The 21811-nt window shown below is 45.3% G+C and overlaps 1 protein-coding gene across 5 annotated transcripts in view; it reads left to right on the top strand.

Moving 5' to 3' along the window:
- Positions 1-21811, top strand: part of PIK3CB (phosphatidylinositol-4,5-bisphosphate 3-kinase catalytic subunit beta) — a 168332-nt gene that overhangs the window by 80319 nt on the left and 66202 nt on the right. The window contains exon 1 of one of the 5 annotated variants that reach the window (XM_040427837.1): positions 17443-17535. The exons of the other annotated variants lie outside the window; for them this stretch is intronic. The gene's annotated coding sequence lies outside the window, so the exon portion shown is untranslated. Of the gene's footprint in view, positions 1-17442; positions 17536-21811 lie in introns of those variants that run through there. 5 annotated transcript variants of the gene reach the window in all.

Below are 21811 nucleotides of genomic sequence, written 5' to 3' on the forward strand. Positions count from 1 at the left end.
GGCGTGCCAGTGATAGAGGAGTGTCTATGTAACTAGATGGTGGGAGGAGCAATAAACTAGCTGGTTGTTGTTAGGGGCAGTGATAGAGGAGTGTCTATGTAACTAGATGGTGGGAGGAGCAATAAACTAGCTGGGTGCTAGGGGCGGTGATAGAGGAGTGTATATAACTAGCTGGTGGGAGGAGCTATAAACTAGCTGGGCGGTGATAGGGGAGTGTCTATAACTAGCTGGGTGGGAGGAGCAATAAACTAGCTGGGTGTTAGGGGCAGTGATAGGGGAGTGTCTATGTAACTAGCTGGTGGGAGGAGCTATAAACTAGCTGGGTGTTTTTAGGGGCAGTAATAGGGGCGTGTCTATGTAACTAGCTGGTGGGAGGAGATATAAACTAGCTGGGCGGTGTTAGGGGCGGTGCTGATGCTGTGGCAGTGAAAGTGCATCATGGGTTTGTTTGGATACATGAACAGGAAGTGATACAGGATGGAAACAATGAAAATTTGATATATATATAATTTGTATATATATCTACATAGTTTACAATGCAATTCTTGGTAGTCGTCTCAAATCTGTGTAATAGGGCCTTTAATGAGGAGCACATGAGAACACTCGGGTGTTTGGTTTAATAGTTATCCACATGTGGATATTTTCTTCCTATTACATCTTATACATTCTTTGTAAATGTTCCCCTCATGTATAAGTGACTGGCACCAAAGCCTTCATCACTTCAGACTGCACATCATCATCAACACTTCTTTGTTGGTTATTTGGTATTGATCTCAGTGATACAGCCGCAGGGAAGACATTTGATAAAATGCCAAGTCTTGATGCATTAAAGCCATTAGTGAATGAGGACCTTGTGGGCGCCTGTGATCGTTTATCCTGTTTCATCATCATTTCTCTTTCCTTCTGGCTCTGAGTACACGGATAGGATAGCACGTGATGCCAGTTGTGGGCCTTTACATGGACCACCGTTGGACTATACTGTCCAACGGTGGTCCATGTATCGGGGCCACAACTGGCATCACGTGCTATCCTATCAGTGTACTCCGAGCCAGAAGGAAAGAGAAATGATGATGAAACAGGATAAACGATCACAGGTGCGGAGTCTTTTACTCAATGTTTTGTATTTGGCATGATATTGCTTGCTTTAGATGTTCGAGAGCCTCTGTGATTGGCAAGTGTTAAGCTGACCGTACATTTGAGATGATGATCGGCCGCATTGCAGTCGACCAATCGTTCATGGGATCGTTCGTACGAACAATCCTACCAACTAAACTGCCCGACCAGGGAGTCAGATTTTTTGTAAAACAGACTTCCCGATGATTGAGCCCAACGGCAAGTGATCGGATGAAGTTTTTCCAGCACGGCGATTACATTTTTGGCAGGCAAGAGTCTGCCATCGGTGACCGCAAACGTCTGTTCGCTCTAGTCTATCAAACAGTCAGCTGGAATGGCCGAAATCTGCGATTAATCTTATGTGCATGGCCACCTTTAGTCAGTGATAGTTACCTGATATTGTAAATCCTTGGATTGTCCTCTTGCCAAAGCCATTAGCTGTTTTTCCATAAAATAATCATCACTACCCCCCCCCCCACCCTTCTCCACCATCAAAGAAATGTGTCACCAACATTTTTTTCTGCCAGTTAAAACCAGATAGTGACATATAATAATTTTTTTCTAATGATTTTATTTTCTGATTCCAGATTTTTTTAAAATTCTGTTTCCTAACTATGATTTTGGGGGCAGTCATCTTGTCTGAGCTGTTCTTGAAGTGCAGCTGTCAGCAGGTTTGTACCTATGACACCGGCTAGCTGTCAGCAGGTTTGTACCTATGACACCGGCTGACCTGTTACATGTGCGCTTGGCAGCTGAAGGCATCTGTGTTGGTCCCATGTTCATATGTGTCCGCATGGCTGAGAAAGATGATGTTTCAATATATGCAAATGAGCCTCTAGGAGCAACGGGGGCGTTGCTATTACTCCTAGAGGCTCTGCTCTCTCTGCTGACAGATGCCCTTTAACCCCATTCACGATGCCCTTTAACCCCTTCACTTAAAGATGGCGCCCACTGCTGCCCGTTGCGGGCACCATAGCCGAGGGTGGCCGCCTGCTTCTTTTAGCAGACACCCATGGCTCATGTCTGCAACAGGCAGTAATGCCGATCGCGAACATTTAACCCCTCAGATGCCTTGGTTAATCCTGACCATGGCATCTGAGCGCGGTGAAGCCGAAAGTGCGCGCTTTTGATGTGCTCCGGCTCCCCCGTGTGGCGATCGGAGGAGCCGGAGCGTGTATGCAGCAGCCCCTGTGTTTTATGAATGACAGGAGGCTGCTGCATACCGTAGTATTACCTATGGAGCCCTTGACTGTAATAGGGCCCCATAGGAAACTAGTAAAATGATCATAGATTCCAATGCAAGTGCATTGGAGTCTATGATAATAGCAATCAAATGATTGCATGTTATAGTTACCTATGGGAACTATAAAAAGTATAAAAAAAATTTTTTTTTTAAATAAATAAAAAAACATAAAAATTCAAATCACCCCCCTTTAACCAAAATAAAAGAACCAAAAAAAAATACACTTCATGGGTTGTGCGAAAATGCCCATAGTATAAAAATATATTCCCCATACAGCAAACAGCGAAATGGAAAAAAGCGTCCAAATGGCCGATTCGCTGTTTTCGTCCGCTTCATTTTCTACAAAAAAATTAAATAAAAAGTGATCAAAAAGTCATACACACCCCATAATGGTATCAATGAAAAGTTCAGATTGCCCCACCAAAAAATAGACCTCATACAGCTCTGTACACATAATTACAAAATGGTTATAGGGGTCAAAATATGGTGACAAAAAAATAAAACAGATTCCCCCCCCACTTTAAATTTTTTTTTTTTTTTTAGCACTATCAAAACGCAAGAAAAACTATACATACAAGGTATCGCCGGATTCGTACTGACCTGTAGAATAAAAGTAGCCAGTCAGTTTTATCGCTTATCGAGCGTCGTAAATAAAAGAAAAACGTAAAACAGTGGTGGAATTGCTTGTTTTTTTTTTTTGTTTTTTTTTTTGCAATTTCACCCCATTTGGAATTATTTTCCCGCTTCCCACTACATCATATGCAATATTAAATGGTGGCGTTGGAAAGTACAACTTGTCCCACAAAAAACGAGCCCTCATATGGCTATGTGAACAGACAAATAAAAAAAGGGATGGCTCTAGAAAGGCAGGGAGCGCAAAACGAAAACGCAAAAAAAACAAAAACTCTGAGCCTTAAAGGGTTAAGACTGAAGTCACAATATTGCAGACACACCTGGGATATAACCCAGAAAGACCCGACTCCTGGGATACGTTCCAGTCCAGACTCGTGTTATATCCACTGAAGTGGTTGCAGACATATTTCCAGGAAGTGGAACATTTCTTCCTGGTAAAAAGGAAGAAGGTATCAGATGCACGATGTACGATGAACAATGGTGTCCGGCGGAGCGTATCATTCATAACCTGATCAAGAGGCAGGATTATGACTACAAACCAAACACTTGCCAGTTACAAGCACGCGGCTCCTTCTTCTCAGACATTTCAGCAATCATTGCTCCAGATGACAGCTTCTCAGTGTCAGAAAGGAGAAGTGGAAAGTGTCTAAGCTTTCAGCACACGATGCTTAAAGGGAACCTGTCATCAACTGTATGCTGCCCACACTAACGGCAGTATAAAGTAGAGAGAGGTGAGTTGATTTCAGCGGTCTGTCATTTATAAGTTAAAAGTTAGTGGTTGCCGAGAACCAACATCACAATCCTTGCAGACTGGGCCTGGAGAAGAGTCATGGTTGTTCATGAATTCCTGCTCTCCTGCTGATGACTGACCGTCTTCTACCTAGTTTCCTCCCTCTCTCTCTAGGAGAGAACTGCCAATCATCAGCAGATGGGGGAGAGAGCAGGGAATTATGTATAACCAGGACTCTTCTCAGGTAGATTTGACTCTTCTCAAGGCCTGAGCTGTAATGATTATGATGCTGGTTCTCGGCTATAAGCTCATGAGTGACACATCACTGAAATCAGCATTTCTGTCACTATTTTATACTGCCCTCAGTGAGGTCAGCATAAAGTTGCTGACAGGTTCCCTTTAATTACTCTGAAAAACATGCATTACATGCCAAGACACCAGCTAGAAAATGAGAATCTCGCGGGCAGCTGCAGGCCTGGCATGCCAATACTGAATACACCATGGCATCATGGATCACACCAAGAGAATGAGAAATAGAAAAAGACACTATAAAAGTAAGGATTAATCTGGACTCTATTACAGTTCACATAGGACTTCTGGACTCCAGATCGGCAAACCTACCTATTCATGTGGCAACTACTTCAAGGATTTCTCATGCAAACTTCTGAGAAGGACTTGTTCTCTAGATCTCTCTAAAAAATAGGACGCAGGCCATAGACGATGGGCTTTTTTGGAGGCAGATGCAACAGATTTCAATGTGATAAACATACAAGTGGCACTAGGGTTGTCAGGAAGCCTCTTAAAGGGGTTGTCCAATCTATCCTCAGGATAAGTAATCAATATCAGATCGGCAGTGGTCTGACAGCCGGCACCCCCACCGATCATCGTCTTCTCTTCATTTTTTACCTGTTCACATCGCAGCGGTGAGCAGTGTAATTACAAGAAGCCGTCCCATTCACTTCTATGGGACGGCTCTGTAGTATACACTTGTATAGGAACGTATAAGACAGTCAGCCCGTTTTATAATATACAATCTGAGGGGAAGCAGAGGGTATTGATCTGTATGGGGGAGATCTATCATTGCATTTAGTCGGGTAAAGAGGACGGCAGAGTGACTTTGTGCTTATAAAATTCCGTTTGTGAAAAAAGGAAAAATGTGAATGTGTCCAAAATCTCTCAGGCCCTTACTAAGTGTTGTTATGGGCCCAACTCTATTAACCACTTAAGGACCACAGGTTTATACCCCCCTAAAGACCAGGCCCTTTTTTACAAATCGGCACTACACTACTTTCACCGTTTATTGCTCGGTCATGCAACTTACCACCCAAATGAATTTTACCTCCTTTTCTTCTCACTAATAGAGCTTTCATTTGGTGGTATTTCATTGCTGCTGACATTTTTACTTTTTTTGTTATTAATCGAAATTTAACGATTTTTTTGCAAAAAAATGACATTTTTCACTTTCAGTTGTACAATTTTGCAAAAAAAAACGAGATCCATATAGAAATTTTGCTCTAAATTTATAGTTCTACATGTCTTTGATAAAAAAAAAAATGTTTGGGTAAAAAAAAAATGGTTTGGGTAAAAGTTATAGCGTTTACAAACTATGGTACAAAAATGTGAATTTCCGCTTTTTGAAGCAGCTCTGACTTTCTGAGCACCTGTCATGTTTCCTGAGGTTCTACAATACCCAGACAGTACAAACACCCCACAAATGACCCCATTTCGGAAAGTACACACCCTAAGGTATTCGCTGATGGGCATAGTGAGTTCATAGAACTTTTTATTTTTTGTCACAAGTTAGCGGAAAATGATGATTTTTTTTTATTTTATTTTTTTTTCCTACAAAGTCTCATATTCCACTAACTTGTGACAAAAAATAAAAACTTCTATGAACTCACTATGCCCATCACGAAATACCTTGGGGTCTCTTCTTTCCAAAATGGGGTCACTTGTGGGGTAGTTATACTGCCCTGGCATTCTAGGGGCCCAAATGTGTGGTAAGGAGTTTGAAATCAAATTCTGTAAAAAATGACCTGTGAAATCCGAAAGGTGCTCTTTGGAATATGGGCCCCTTTGCCCACCTAGGCTGCAAAAAAGTGTCACACATCTGGTATCTCTGTATTCAGGAGAAGTTGAGGAATGTGTTTTGGGGTGTCTTTTTACATATACCCATGCTGGGTGAGATAAATATCTTGGTCAAATGCCAACTTTGTATAAAAAAATGGGAAAAGTTGTCTTTTGCCAAGATATTTCTCTCACCCAGCATGGGTATATGTAAAATGACACCCCAAAACACATTCCCCACCTTCTCCTGAGTACGGGGATACCAGATGTGTGACACTTTTTTGCAGCCTAGGTGGGCAAAGGGGCCCATATTCCAAAGAGCACCTTTCGGATTTCACTCGTCATTTTTTACAGAATTTGATTTCAAACTCCTTACCACACATTTGGGCCCCTAGAATGCCAGGGCAGTATAACTACCCCACAAGTGACCCCATTTTGGAAAGAAGAGACCCCAAGGTATTCGCTGATGGGCATAGTGAGTTCATGGAAGTTTTTATTTTTTGTCACAAGTTAGTGGAATATGAGACTTTGTATGAAAAAAAAAAAAAAAAAAAAAATCTGCATTTTCCACTAACTTGTGACAAAAAATAAAAGATTCTAGGAACTTGCCATGCCCCTCACGGAATACCTTGGGGTGTCTTCTTTCCAAAATGGGGTCACTTGTGGGGTAGTTATACTGCCCTGGCATTTTCCAGGGGCCCAAATGTGTGGTAAGTAGGTAAATGACCTGTGAAATCCTAAAGGTGCTCTTTGGAATATGGGCCCCTTTGCCCACCTAGGCTGCAAAAAAGTGTCACACATGTGGTATCGCCGTATTCAGGAGAAGTTGGGGAATGTGTTTTGGGGTGTCATTTTACATATACCCTTGCTGGGTGAGAGAAATATCTTGGCAAAAGACAACTTTTCCCATTTTTTTATACAAAGTTGGCATTTGACCAAGATATTTCTCTCACCCAGCATGGGTATATGTAAAACGACACCCCAAAACACATTCCCCAACTTCTCCTGAGTACGGCGATACCAGATGTGTGACACTTTATTGCAGCCTAGATGCGCAAAGGTGCCCAAATTCCTTTTAGGAGGGCATTTTTAGACATTTGGATACCAGACTTCTTCTCACGCTTTGGGGCCCCTAGAATGCCAGGGCAGTATAAATACCCCACATGTGACCCCATTTTGGAAAGAAGACACCCCAAGGTATTCAATGAGGGGCATGGCGAGTTCATAGAAATTTTTTTTTTTTGGCACAAGTTAGCGGAAATTGATATTTTTAATTTTTTTCTCACAAAGTCTCCCGTTCCGCTAACTTGGGACAAAAATTTCAATCTTTCATGGACTCAATATGCCCCTCACGGAATACCTGGGGGTGTCTTCTTTCCGAAATGGGGTCACATGTGGGGTATTTATACTGCCCTGGCATTCTAGGGGCCCTAAAGCGTGAGAAGAAGTCTGGAATATAAATGTCTAAAAATTTTTACGCATTTGGTTTCCGTGAGGGGTATGGTGAGTTCATGTGAGATTTTATTTTTTGACACAAGTTAGTGGAATATGAGACTTTGTAAGAAAAAAAAATAATAATTCCGCTAACTTGGGCCAAAAAAATGTCTGAATGGAGCCTTACAGAGGGGTGATCAATGACAGGGGGGGTGATCAATGACAGGGGGGGTGATCAATGACAGGGGGGTGATCAGGGAGTCTATATGGGGTGATAACCACAGTCATTGATCACGCCCCTGTAAGGCTTCATTCAGACGTCCGTATGCGTTTTGCGGATCCGATCCATCTATCAGTGCATCCGTAAAAATCATGCGGACATCTGAATGGAGCTTTACAGGGGGGTAATCAATGACAGGGGGGTGATCAGGGAGTCTATATGGGGTGATCACCACAGTCATTGATCATGCCCCTGTAAGGCTTCATTCAGACGTCCGGATGCGTTTTGCGGATCCGATCCATCTATCAGTGGATCCGTAAAAATCATGCGGACGTCTGAATGGAGCTTTACAGGGGGGTAATCAATGACAGGAGGGTAATCAATGACAGGGGGGTGATCAGGGAGTCTATATGGGGTGATAACCACAGTCATTGATCACGCCCGTGTAAGGCTTCATTCAGACGTCCGTATGCGTTTTGCGGATCCGATCCATCTATCAGTGCATCCGTAAAAATCATGCGGACATCTGAATGGAGCTTGACAGGGGGGTGATCAGGGAGTCTATATGGGGTGATCACCACAGTCATTGATCATGCCCCTGTAAGGCTTCATTCAGACGTCCGGATGCGTTTTGCGGATCCGATCCATCTATCAGTGGATCCGTAAAAATCATGCGGACGTCTGAATGGAGCTTTACAGGGGGGTAATCAATGACAGGAGGGTAATCAATGACAGGGGGGTGATCAGGGAGTCTATATGGGGTGATCACCACAGTCATTGATCACGCCCCTGTAAGGCTTCATTCAGACGTCCGGATGCGTTTTGCGGATCCGATCCATCTATCAGTGCATCCGTAAAAATCATGCGGACATCTGAATGGAGCTTTACAGGGGGGTAATCAATGACAGGGGGGTGATCACCACAGTCATTGATCATGCCCCTGTAAGGCTTCATTCAGACGTCCGTATGCGTTTTGCGGATCCGATCCATCTATCAGTGCATCCGTAAAAATCATGCGGACATCTGAATGGAGCTTTACAGGGGGGTGATCAATGACAGGGGTGTGATCAATGACAGGGGTGTAATCAATGACAGGGGGGTGATCAGGGAGTCTATATGGGGTGATCACCACAATCATTGATCATGCCCCTGTAAGGCTTCATTCAGACGTCCGGATGCGTTTTGCGGATCCGATCCATCTATCAGTGGATCCGTAAAAATCATGCGGACGTCTGAATGGAGCTTTACAGGGGGGTGATCAATGACAGGGGGGTGATCAATGACAGGGGGGTGATCAGGGAGTCTATATGGGGTGATCAGGGATGATCAGGGGCTAATAAGGGGTTAATAAGTGACGGGGGGGGGGGTGTAGTGTACTGTAGTGGTGCTTGGTGCTACTTTACTGAGCTACTACCTGTGTCCTCTGGTGGTCGATCCAAACAAAGGGGACCACCAGAGGACCAGGTAGCAGGTATATTAGACGCTGTTATCAAAACAGCGTCTAATATACCTGTTAGGGGTTAAAAAAAACACATCTCCAGCCTGCCAGCGAACGATCGCCGCTGGCAGGCTGGAGATCAACTCTCTTACCTTCCGTTCCTGTGAGCGCGCGCGCCTGTGTGCGCGCGTTCACAGGAAATCTCGGCTCACGCGAGATGACGCCTATTGGCGTTAGCGTAGCCTGGGGGAGCCGCCGCAATGACGCCTTTCGGCGTTACAGTTGCGGGAAGTGGTTAAAGGGAACATGTGACCTATGTTGTAAATTATATTTTTACCTTAAACATGTTTTTGGAGAATTTTTGGTGGTTATTTTAATTCCCTAAATCAATATCTATAGTTAAAAAAAATATATAAAGTTATATATATCGTATTCCGTATTTTTAGCCCATAAGACGCACCTAGGTTTTAGAGGACAATAAGAAAAAAATATTTTTCATTACAACTCGGGTCAGACCCCCAATGTTAATCAGACCTCAGCTGACAGCCCCAATCAGACCCCCCAATGTTAACAAGACCCCAATAAGACCTCAGCTCAGAATCCAATGTAGATGACCCCCAATCAGACCTCAGATAAGAGCCCCATGCCTTTCTTCAGCCTCCATGCCTCTCATTATCCCCCATATCAGTCCCTATGCCTCTCATCACTCCCATATTAACCCAGGGCTGTGGAGTCGGAGTCGGGGGAAATTTGGGGTACCTGGAGTCGGAGTCGGCAAACAATGCACCAACTCAGACTCCGACTCCTACTAAATTTAGATTCTAATAAAAAAAAAAGCAAGTTTAAATGTCCCAATTCATAAAAAGTTATAATTAATGACTTCTCTACTGTAAGAATAAAGCCCAATGCATGCAGTGCCTCACGTAACCGCAAAACGAGCACGTTAAGTGACCGTGAAGAAGCATGCTTTTCATGTGCTTCACTATATGGCACGCAACGCACAATTAGGAGCTGCAATACTTATACTTTCCATAGTGTTGTGTTCTGCTTTTACAGGGAACGCAGCGTCCATGTGTAACCTAGCCTCTCACTGATAAGGGATTAAATAAATATGTTTTTTGCAGGACTAGAGAGTGAGACACTTGTATAAGTGAAGGGAATGGAGGGCCAATAGTTCAAGACTGAAGCTGTAAACCATTGGAAAAACTGCTGTCATTCAGCTAAGGCTATAAAAACTTGTAAACTCTGATTGTTAGCTTAAACTTTAAACATGACTATGGGATTCTACTAGGAAAATCATGTTTTAGAATAAATGCCCCTTCCTGGATCCTCCCGCTGCCCGATCTTCAGCAGCAGATAAGCACACAAAGGAGAAATGCCTGCTGCTACTATCCAGCCACTTGATTAATAAAAAAAAATTAATAAAACTTTGTTTTCATTGTGTTTGTCTTTTGCTTAAACTGTGCAATACAGTAGACTGTTGGCTTCCCAGCCAGTAGTCCTGTGGTAGGTTGCGTTTCTTTGCCTCAAGGAATGTATAAAATACATTCGCATATTAATACTGAGGAGTCGGAAGTACATAAAACTGAGGAGTCGGAGTCGGAACATTTATCTACCGACTCCACAGCCCTGTATTAACCCCCATGCTGCTAATCAGCCCCCACTTCAGTTCTTATGCCTCTCATCACCCCCATTGCAGCCCCCCCCCCCCCATATCAGATCAGCCCCAAGCAGCCTCAAAATAAAATAAAAAAACCCCACTAACCTCTCCTGCTCCTGGACGCCGCTGCTCCTCACCGCCTGCGATCTTCCTCCTCCTGTCGGCTGTGCTGTGAACTGGTGCGCAGAGTGTGAGGTCAGAGCGCCCTCACGCTGTGCACAGCCGAGGACCAGGAAATGGTGAGTACAGAGCCTTCATCGCTTCCTGGTCCTCTGGTACATTAGTATTCGCCCCATAAGCCGCAGGGGCTGCAATGGGGGGGGGGGGGGGGGGGGGGCGGCGTCTTATGGGGAGAAAAATACGGTATATATCACCTCTATATAGATAACACAGGATCCCCTGTTTACATTAGGTGATATCAGAGTTTATCTACTCCCTTCCGAGCTTTGCACAGGTCACAGAACGTGCCTAGAAAACTCTCCCATAGAAGTCAATGAGTTCCCATCCTGACCATTGTGTCTATGGCCCAGGTGGCTGCAGTAAAGCAAATCTCTAAATGCTGTTAAAGAGAGAATAAGTCTCTAGGAGCATCAGGGGCATTTGTAGTTACACCTAGAGGCTCTGTTCTCTCTGCAACTGCTGTGCCCTCTGCACTTTGACAGGGCGAGGCAGTGAAAATGCCAGAACACCTGGTCCTGTCAATCAAAGTGCAGAGAAAGTGCAGCCTCTAGGTGTAACTGCAACGCCCCTGTTGCTCCTAGAGGCTCATTTGCATATATTTAAAACATTGTTTTTCTCAGTAATGCGGGCACATATGAACATGAGACCAACACAGATGCTTTCAGCTGCCAAGCGCACATGTAACAGGTCAGCCAGTGTCATAGGTACAAACCTGCTGACAGATGGCCTTTAAATATGAGTGTGATATTGGCACCTTCTTCGATCCAGTAAGAAAAAAAAAGTATACAACATACATGTAATCCTCACGCTGCGTAAGGCATTATATTTGTCAGTGTGACAGGCTTTGGAGCGTGTGGAGATGAAGTGTTCCTCGAAATCAGCTACTAGGAAATAAATTATTACAGAGCACTCATAAATAGGGAACCTGTCGTGCTGAACATGGTGTTTGAGCTGCAGGCATCATGTTATAGAGCCGGAGGAGCTGAGCAGACTCGTATATAGATTCATGGGGAAAAGCTGAGTAAAACATTTCATTTATTCATCTAAATCCTTGCTCTTTCTATACTTTGTAGTCATGTGGGTGATACAGTAAGGAGTCATGTGGGTGATACAGTAAGGAGAGTCATGTGTGTGGTACAGTAAGGAGTCATGTGGGTGGTACAGTAAGGAGTCATGTGGGTGGTACAGTAAGGAGTCATGTGGGTGATACAGTAAGGAGAGTCATGTGGGTGGTACAGTAAGGAGTCATGTGGGTGGTACAGTAAGGAGAGTCATGTGGGTGATACAGTAAGGAGAGTCCTGTGGGTGGCACATTAAGAAGAGTCCTGTGGGTGGCACAGTAAGGAGAGTCCTGTGGGTGGCACAGTAAGGAGAGTCCTGTGGGTGGCACAGTAAGGAGAGTCCTGTGGGTGGTACAGTAAGGAGAGTCCTGTGGGTGGTACAGTAAGGAGAGTCCTGTGGGTGGTACAGTAAGGAGAGTCCTGTGGGTGGTACAGTAAGGAGAGTCCTGTGGGTGGTACAGTAAGGAGAGTCCTGTGGGTGGTACAGTAAGGAGAGTCCTGTGGGTGGTACAGTAAGGAGAGTCCTGTGGGTGGTACAGTAAGGAGAGTCCTGTGGGTGGTACAGTAGGGAGAGTCATGCGGGCGGCACAGTAAGCAGAGTCATGCGGGCGGCACAGTAAGGAGAGTCATGCGGGCGGCACAGTAAGGGGAGTCATGCGGGCGGCACAGTAAGGAGAGTCATGCGGGCGGCACAGTAAGGAGAGTCATGAGGGCGGCACAGTAAGGAGAGTCATGCGGGCGGCACAGTAAGGAGAGTCATGCGGGCGGCACAGTAAGGAGAGTCATGCGGGCGGCACAGTAAGGAGAGTCATGCGGGCGGCACAGTAAGGAGAGTCATGAGGGCGGCACAGTAAGGAGAGTCATGAGGGCGGCACAGTAAGGAGAGTCATGAGGGCGGCACAGTAAGGAGAGTCATGAGGGCGGCACAGTAAGGAGAGTCATGAGGGCGGCACAGTAAGGAGAGTCATGAGGGCGGCACAGTAAGGAGAGTCATGAGGGCGGCACAGTAAGGAGAGTCATGAGGGCGGCAGAGTAAGGAGAGTCATGAGGGCGGCAGAGTAAGGAGAGTCATGAGGGCGGCAGAGTAAGGAGAGTCATGAGGGCGGCAGAGTAAGGAGAGTCATGAGGGCGGCAGAGTAAGGAGAGTCATGAGGGCGGCAGAGTAAGGAGAGTCATGAGGGCGGCAGAGTAAGGAGAGTCATGAGGGCGGCAGAGTAAGGAGAGTCATGAGGGCGGCAGAGTAAGGAGAGTCATGAGGGCGGCAGAGTAAGGAGAGTCATGAGGGCGGCACAGTAAGGAGAGTCATGAGGGCGGCAAAGTAAGGAGAGTCATGAGGGCGGTCCCACTGAGTGACTCCTACCTCTGCATGACTAAGCATAGAGAATATGAAAGTAAAATTGAGGCACACAATTTTTGGTATTTGCGGGCGGGGACTTAATCAACGCGAGCTTATGACCCGCACTTACTGGGAATTCCCAGTAAGTGCGGGTCATAAGCTCGCGTTGATTAAGTCCCTGCCCTTTGTACACACCGCCCGCAAATACCAAAAATTGTGTGCCTCAATTTTACTTTCATGTATATTGGCTGCTTGCAGCCCTTGATCGGCACCAAAATATTAGTAGTGTGCGGTTCTCAATTTTCTTCAAATTAAGCATAGAGAATAAGCAGCAAGTGGCACCGCCCACATGACTCCTAAGCAGGGTTTTAAAATACAAGTTACAGTTTTATGGGAAAAGATTGTGTATCAGTCTGCTCAGCGCAGATTGCACTACTTTTTGTGGTGACCTTCCACAGCGCAGCATCATGGTTGTCAGGAGATATCGCAGTCCCCTCCCCATATGCTAGCTCCTTCTTAAGGTGCCTTTACACGGGATGACGATGTAGCAGATTGTCGGGAAGGAAGCGTTCCTTCCCGACAATATGCTGATCGCTAGCGGAGGAGACCGGTGTATTGACATGCAGCGATCTCCTCCATAGTATGGGGAGGAGCGATCGCTAATGCCATCACTCTTCTCCATACAGACTCGTTGTTTCCCGGCAGCAGATTGTGTTTACACAGCACAAAAGATACTATTACCCGATGAACAAGCGTTTTGCTTGTTCATCAGGTAAACGGCAGTACATTTACACCGCCAGATCATCAGTAACGAGCATTACTAGTAACACTCGTTAGCGATAATCTGTTCAATTGTCTGCCTGTGTAACGGGCACTTTAGTTATTTATCTTATCTGTGATTGGGTAAGACAACCAAGATGGCCCCATTACAGCGACCAAATGCGGTCACCCCCCAGCCTTTCTCAGTTGCTGATTGGTAAATTGGAATATATCAGGACATTACCTGGTAAATCTGCTGTTCAGGAATTTGGAATGGCTGACAACCCTTGCGGGAGCTGTAATGACATTGCTGGTTGTCACTCCACTTTCTCCAGACATGGATATTCTGCCAACTAGACTAAAGAGGACAATATGGCGTTTTGGATCATTTTCCCAGCTTTGATTTGTACGGCTTCATCGTCTTACTACTGACAGCCTCATGGCTATCCGCTCATCGCCACAGATCGGGGTCTCGCCACCCCAGCAGACGCTGCTTTACCAGGAGAAGCAATGGTTCTTAGAGGAGGATGGGGGACAGTGGACCCCATCGTTCCATGAAGTCCATATGGCCACTCCTTTATCACAAAATCCAAAACAGTGGAGAAAGTATTGCCCTTTCAGTAACTAGAAGCCACCCACCCGACGTACATTTTTGCTTCTTTTAATCAGCCTGGTAATTAGATAATGAAATATCACAGCCCCGTTCTGCAGGAACACTAAAAATATCTGCTACACAATAGAGAGGAAGCGGGCCGTCACAGCGTCCTATTCTATAGCTCATCTAATCATCATTTGGGCTGCTATTTGCCGTGTTCTCCTGCAACCAATTAGCTCTACTGACAAGCGGCGTCCAAATTGAGAAATCAGCGTGCTGTTTGATGTTTGCACTTTGATGCTGCAACAAAGGACCTGGATCTTGTGGTTTGAGTGGTTTTCCCTTCTCTGCCGGCTGTGTTGAGATATGGAGAACTGCGCCATCATAGACCCGAGTCTGCAGAAAGCCCAGGGCCTGCGTCCAACTGCGAGGGCCTCTACAGTTGCTTGAATGGGACGAGCAGTCCTAATTACCCTGCGTTGCCTCTACAAAGCTCAAGGAATTTTGATGAAGCACCAGCGCTCACACAAGCACTTCTACCCCTTCAAACAGTTGCTCTGCGGGGGTGCCGGGATTTGGACCTCCACCGATCTGTCCTCAGGATTAAGCCACTGCACAACCCCTTTAACATGCTACACTTATCTAAGCTTCTCTGTGACCATGCACTTGTAGCTATTCTTCCTGACCGTTCCTCCAGTGTTCTTAGTAGAGAGTGGGTGGGTAGAAAGCTGTAGTCAGATCCTTCTGGCAGTGGTTTCCCTCCCTTGAAAACCAAGGTAACCTGCATGTTGAAATCCAACGTGCTCAACCCATCTTTCCCTCACTTCTGCCATCGGGGGAAGAGTAGGGACATGTCATACACCTTAGAGGGTCAACCTGTCCTTCTGGAATTGGCAGGCTCGGATGACGTTCATCTAAAGCTATCTGTGCATCCTCAGTAGCTATGGACGTCCGACATTTCTCCCAATTCCATTATACATGTACACACTCGTTTCGACCTTGTGCATGTTTTCTCCCAGGAAAACAAAAGGATTTTCACAAGCCTTCTCTCCTCTGTCAACTGTTGGGTGATAGTCACCCAATAGTAATGTGTATGGGGGCTCTAAGCTCATACTTACTCCTCAGTGTAGGCATTACTGGTTGGCCCCTTAGGGCTCATTCAGACGCCCGTATTTCTGGGTCCACATCCGTTTGCGCAAGTGCAAAAAGTCGCAAAAGCCCTATTTTGCAACTTTTTGATGCCAGAATTCTGGAGTGAAGGAATGATAAATCAGGACCATTGCTTCTAGGGAAGGAAATCTATGTACGTGGAGCCCTCTAAGGAGCTTGCACGGCAGCACACACGCTACTGTTTGCTAGGAGTCTGCAGTAAGGGTACAGAGGGGAGGTAACCAGTTGCGAGGGGGGTGTCCCTGCACTCGCTCTATCCAATCAGTGCTGCCATTTTCAGACTGTGCAGGCACCCCCCCCCCAACTTGTTACCTTCCCCTCTGTACCCTTATTGCAGACTGCTAGCAAACAGTAGCGTGTGTGCTGCCGTGCAAGCTCCTTCTAGTAGAAATAATAAAGGAATGGCACAACATACAGACATAAGAATAGGTGTTCCAGAACGGTTATTACACGGGGAATGCATGAAGCTATTAAAACAGGCATGTCAGGAGAAGTGAGAGGTCATGTTTAAAGACCCCCCCCCAATTCTGGAGTACTCCTATGAAATTTATTTTTATGCACTTTCATGGCATGAGGATGACTTTTGCTCATGCCATGCTATTGCATTTACCTGCCAAGGGCTCATGCACACGACCGTTGGGTGTTTTGTGATCGGCGAAACACTGATCCCGGCCACGTGTTCCACACTTTGCGGAACAGAACAGCTGGCCCCTAATAGAACAGTCCTATCCTTGTCTGTAACGCGGACAATAATAGGACATGTTCTATTTTTTTCTGGAATGGCCATATGGAATGCATACAGAGTCATTTCAGTTTTTTTGCAGCTCTGTTTGAAATGAATGGTTCCGCATACGGGTCGCAAAAAAAAAAAAGACGGAATGGACACGGAAAGCCCTAAATGTTTGGTTTCCATTTTTCCTCATTTCTGGGACCTAGCAGTGGCGAAGTGGATTTATTTGGATCTGGTCAACAAGATCATGGGAACTTCTCCTTAGTGTCGTGGAAAAGTCCTGAACTCGACAATGTCTTAAAGCGGGAACATCTTGCGGGTCTGTAACCTGATATAACTTAGGTCATGTGTACTGGGTGTGCTTTCAGTTATACATTGCTTTTCTCGATTACGTTTATCTTCTGGGTATTCATTACAATGTATTAATAGTTTAATTTCCTGGTGCTATAATACGTCTCTGGGATACATTTCTCACAGTTTATCGTCAAGGGGAAAGTGATGGTATCAAATGTACTACAAAATATTTCCCCATGCACACGTCTGTATTACTGCTTATATGGAGCTGGTGCATGGGCCCAAAATGTAGAGTCCCTCCATGTGTCGTGTGCATCCCATGGAGCAGGTGGCTACTTTTTACATTGAGTCCCTGCACAGGAATCCAGGAGCCTCTGCTAGTGCTGTCCAACCTGTAGCTCCAGCTGTTACAAAACTACAACTCCCAGCATGCATTGCCATCACGGACGGAGCTGTCGGAGCATGCTGGCAGTTTTATTTCTGCAACAGCTGGAGAGCCACAGGCCGGAAACCAATGCAGAGGTTGCCAAAAATGTCATGCTATGCAAAAATCCTCCAGCGGGCATCAGTTCAAGTAGACGTTAGTGGAGGATGGCCAACCATGGGGCATTGACAGCATCAGTGTGGGCGTCTCGCAGCTTCTTCATGCTTACTCCTCACACGTGTCTGCTTCCATTCAGCCCCGGTAGTTATGTAACAGGCAGCAGGTACTCGTTACGTAGGCAGGAGGGGACTGTGCTCGCACAAACCTGAAACGAGGCAGTGATTAATCTGCATGGGATTCCCATAGGGATGTTACTCACTACTTTTCGGAGAAGATTAGGAGCTTTCACCCATGATGATCGTCCACTCGAAGAGCAATGGATTGTAAGGTGATGCCCCCCATCTCTACAGTCTCTTTAAAGAGTTTACTGGGAGACTTCATGTCGGATGAGGATGGGGTGGAGGGGGCTCTTGCTTCTACAGTGAATGCTATCATTTCGTGTCTCTCCCGTGACGCCCCCGTGGTCCATACTTTTAATCTCACGTCTTCACTCCAGCGCTGCCTCTGATTGTATGAGGTTTGCTATGTGGGAGCTTGGCCCCGGCCCAGGATCACTCCTCGTCTTCTAGTCTAGGACAATGCCGGTTGTGTTCGGCTGACATGATCTCGTTTGTTGTTGTACACAATTAAGGGAAGTGATATTATTAGTATTGCCTCATGACTGTGTGACGCATTAACCCTCGCCACATCACGTCAGACAGCAGCAAGGCAAAGTTCAGCCGCTCTCTCCGTCTAAGGTAGTGGAGGGTTCAGCCGTGCCTTTTTGTATGAAGTAAAGTGGAATTTCAGACTGTGTTTTCTTGAAGAGGTTGTCTAAAAGTTTAAAAAAAGCAAACAAAAAACGCAATAAATAAAAAGAATACCAGATTTTTGGGTGGTCAGTGAGGGGCAACTATGGTTCAGTGAGTAAAAGATCCATGTTTTCCAAGTATGTCTTTTTTAATTTACACCTGAGCACAAGCATTTTTTTATGTACATGTATAATATCCCGAATTATAAAATAGTGTACTACTTGAGATCGAATATCAAGGAACCAGACAGGCGCATTGTAGAGCGAAACAGTAAATGTATTGCTGCAAATCTATTAGATTGAAAAGTGGGAGCATAGAGCGAGGGGATTTGGGTCCTAACTTAGCACAACCAGACGCTCCAGCCATCTGGCCAGTCTCTCTGCTGACGCCCGATTAAGACTTGATAAAGGAGTTATAAACTCCGAAACGCGTTGTCTACTGAACAATAAAAACAGCTATTTCACCAAAGTCCGCTGACTGAGGTCGTCCTTTTGTGCGCCAAGCAAATACCCTACTGTGTGCATTCGCACACAAACCAGCAACTTCTTCCTTCACAGTCCCTAGGAGTCCTGGCAACTCCACCCTAAGGGACCGAACGGGTATTGGCAGCACCGACCCTCCCAAAAATACCAACGCCCCCTTATTTCTCCACGTGTACCTACCTCCACGGAAGGTGTGCTCCAACCAGCACAACACCAAAAGGTGAGCACACTTCGACCATTACGCAAAACAACACAACCGCCACCCACCACCCTATGAGCGCCTCTCCCTTCTCTTTTCTCTCTTGCCAAATTGCTCTAACTTAGAGGATAGAAGACATACAGTCCTCACCTGAGCTCTGATGCCAGTAAGTAGCACACACAACCATTGACTGCACCCTAGGACCTAAAGACTGGCCTGACCACCAGAGCATCACTGCTGGATCGGTTGGACATTTTAAAAGGGTTGTCCTACCTCCTCAAAAAATTCTGTCCCCACTGCTCCGGGGCCCGGAAATGATTGTCTCATACCCGGTCACATGGACTGCAACAGCCGTTCAGTAAGCATCTCCAGTCATCAGCTACTCAGGGATTTGTCACCACTGAGGTCAGTAAGTAGCTACGACGTTCCACGTGACCAGGGACAGGATGTCATCACTACCAGTCTACAGGGAGCATACACAGCAGGGACCCTTGGCATTGGAATAAAGCGCTTTCAAGAGTGAGTGTGTTGTTTTTTTTTTGTCTTGTTTTGGGGGTTTTTAAGCGGATTCCCTGCAGTCAGTAACTTTTTTTTTTTTTGGAGCGTGAGGGTGGTCAAAAAACTTTTTTAAAGTGTTTGTCCCACGAAAAATATTCTACAGCTCTCAAATCGGAACATGGGTCTGAATATTTTTGTAATTGCATATAATTAAAAATTTTGCATAGCCACTGAGTCATTCAATAAAATGTATCTGTATAGTGCCACCTGCTGTTTGTTCTTTTTCTTGTTTCTTTGTCCTGCTCACTGAGAAGGCCGCACATGCTCAGTTTCAACCTTCAACCATGGACACGCCCCCTGAGCTGTAGCTGAAAAGACACTCCCCTGAGCTTTCAGCTTGGTATAAATCTAGTAGAGCAATGAATGGGGAGATCTCTGGATCCATGTGAGGTACAGGGCTGGTTCTAGCTTTGTTAGAAAGATATTTGCATCTACTATATGATGTATTTTTTACATTAGCCATGGGATAACCCCTTTAAGTGGTGACAACTGTTAGTTTATTACATTTATGCTATTGTATTGTTTTTTTTAACTCTTATGCAGATCTGTTTACCATGTCAACATCAGCCAGTCTTTCCAGCCTAATGTCAACCAGCTATTACGTAAGATCTACTTATTCCCAGTTCATTGCTGTCACCTAGAGCTAGTGTGTTGAGCTCTCTGCTACTTGGTTTGGCCATGTGTCTTACTTGGCCCCACAAATGAGTTTTTAATGTAATGTTACTTATATACCTTATATGCGTTCCGACTGCACCTAAGGCTACTTTCACGCTTCCGTTACTGATAATGCAACCATCTGCATCCGTTATGAACTTATCTGGCTGTAATATCTTTAACATAGCCAAGAAGGATCCGTCATGAACTCCATTGAAAGTCAGACGCGTTTTCTATTATGGTTTTCTTTCCGCATCCCATGATGGAAAGAAAATCACAGCTAGGTGCGGTTTTCTCTCGGGTATGAGAACGCAACCAAATGGAACGGAATGCATTTTGGAGAATTTCTTTCTGTTCAGTTCTGTTTTGTCCCTATTGACAATGTATGGGGACAAAAGTGTTTTTTTCTCCAGTATGCCTCTGCCGGATCTCAATACCGGAAAAGAGAAATGCTAGTGTGAATGTAGCCCAACTATATTCATGTGTAAGTGACACAAAGCTTGTATCTTGAATTGGCGGTAAATATTGTAATCCTAACTTAAATTAATCTAACAATTTAAAAATCTCTGTCATCAAACAAGCCATGTTGCCATGATTGCCATGTGTAAGCAAGTTCCAGTTGTCAACATAGAAATAACTGGACACCCATGGTCAGACAGCTGGGATCACCACAATCATGAAAGTGTGGGGTCCTTTGTCCCTCCCAAATGAACACAACAATGGTCGATCATGCATCTCTATGGGACTGCCAGAGATGGAGAGCAGCACTTGGCTTTCGACCTTCCCAATGTTAATCCGACTTCAGATCAGGACCTCAGATCAGACCCCTGATGTTAATCAGATCTCAGCTCAGAACCCCCCACCGCAATATTAAGTAAATCTCAGATCAGACTCCCCAACGCTGTTAAGCAGATCTCAGATCAAATGCCCAATGGTAATCGGACCTCAGATCAGACCCCCTCCCCACAATGTTAATCAGGCCTCAGATCAGACCTCCAGTGTTAATCAGACCTGATATCAGACCCCTCCCCCCAATTTTCATTAGACCTCAGATCAGGTCCCCCCCTTCACCAATGTTAATCAGACCTCATATCAGAGCCCCAATGTTAATCAGCCCCGCAATGTTATAAGACATCAGATCAGACAAAAAATAAAGAAAATAACTTACCTCTCCTGATCTGGATGGCGTAGCGCTGGATCGCTGTACTGTGACCTGACGTCGCACAGCATTAGCTCATAGGGACACAGCAGAGCGCGGTGCCAGCAGAAGACCAGGGAGTGATGCGAAAAGCCAGCAAAAGGGGCACTGTATTCCGCGCTTCCTGGTCCTACTATGTACTAATCTGATCAATTCCATAATGAAGGCGCCCATTAGTATTTGCCCTTTTCGCTCCAATTTTGGGGGGGGGGGGGGGGGTGCGCATCTATATAATTGCCTATTTATATTATATTATATTATATATAGATATTATCATTTGTGTTTACTGCTACAGAAGGGTTTTCAATTCTCAATGGAATAATACTGCTGAAATGGAAAAAAAAAAACATAAAAATTCTTGACTATTGAGTTTAAAAAACATACCCATTTCTGATTGAAGAGGCCCCTGCAGTATCACGCCTCGTTCACACGTCAGTGTTTTGGTCAGTGATTTCCATCAGTGATTGTGAGCCAAAACCAGGATTGGAGCCTCCACAGAGATAAGGTATAAGGGAAAGATCTGCATCAGTTCTGTGTTTAGAGCCGCACCTGGTTTTGGCTCACAATCACTGATGGAAATCACTGACCGAACACTGACGTGTGAATGAGGCATAACATTGAGGAGTTGATTTATCAGAACGGTTGTTCTGCTGTTCTAAGTAACCAGATTCATGATTCACTTTGTGCGTGTAGGTAAGAAAATGAAACCTGAACTCCTTCCG

The sequence above is a fragment of the Bufo bufo genome, chromosome 4, assembly GCF_905171765.1.
Source record: "Bufo bufo chromosome 4, aBufBuf1.1, whole genome shotgun sequence".
Lineage (NCBI taxonomy): Eukaryota > Metazoa > Chordata > Amphibia > Anura > Bufonidae > Bufo > Bufo bufo.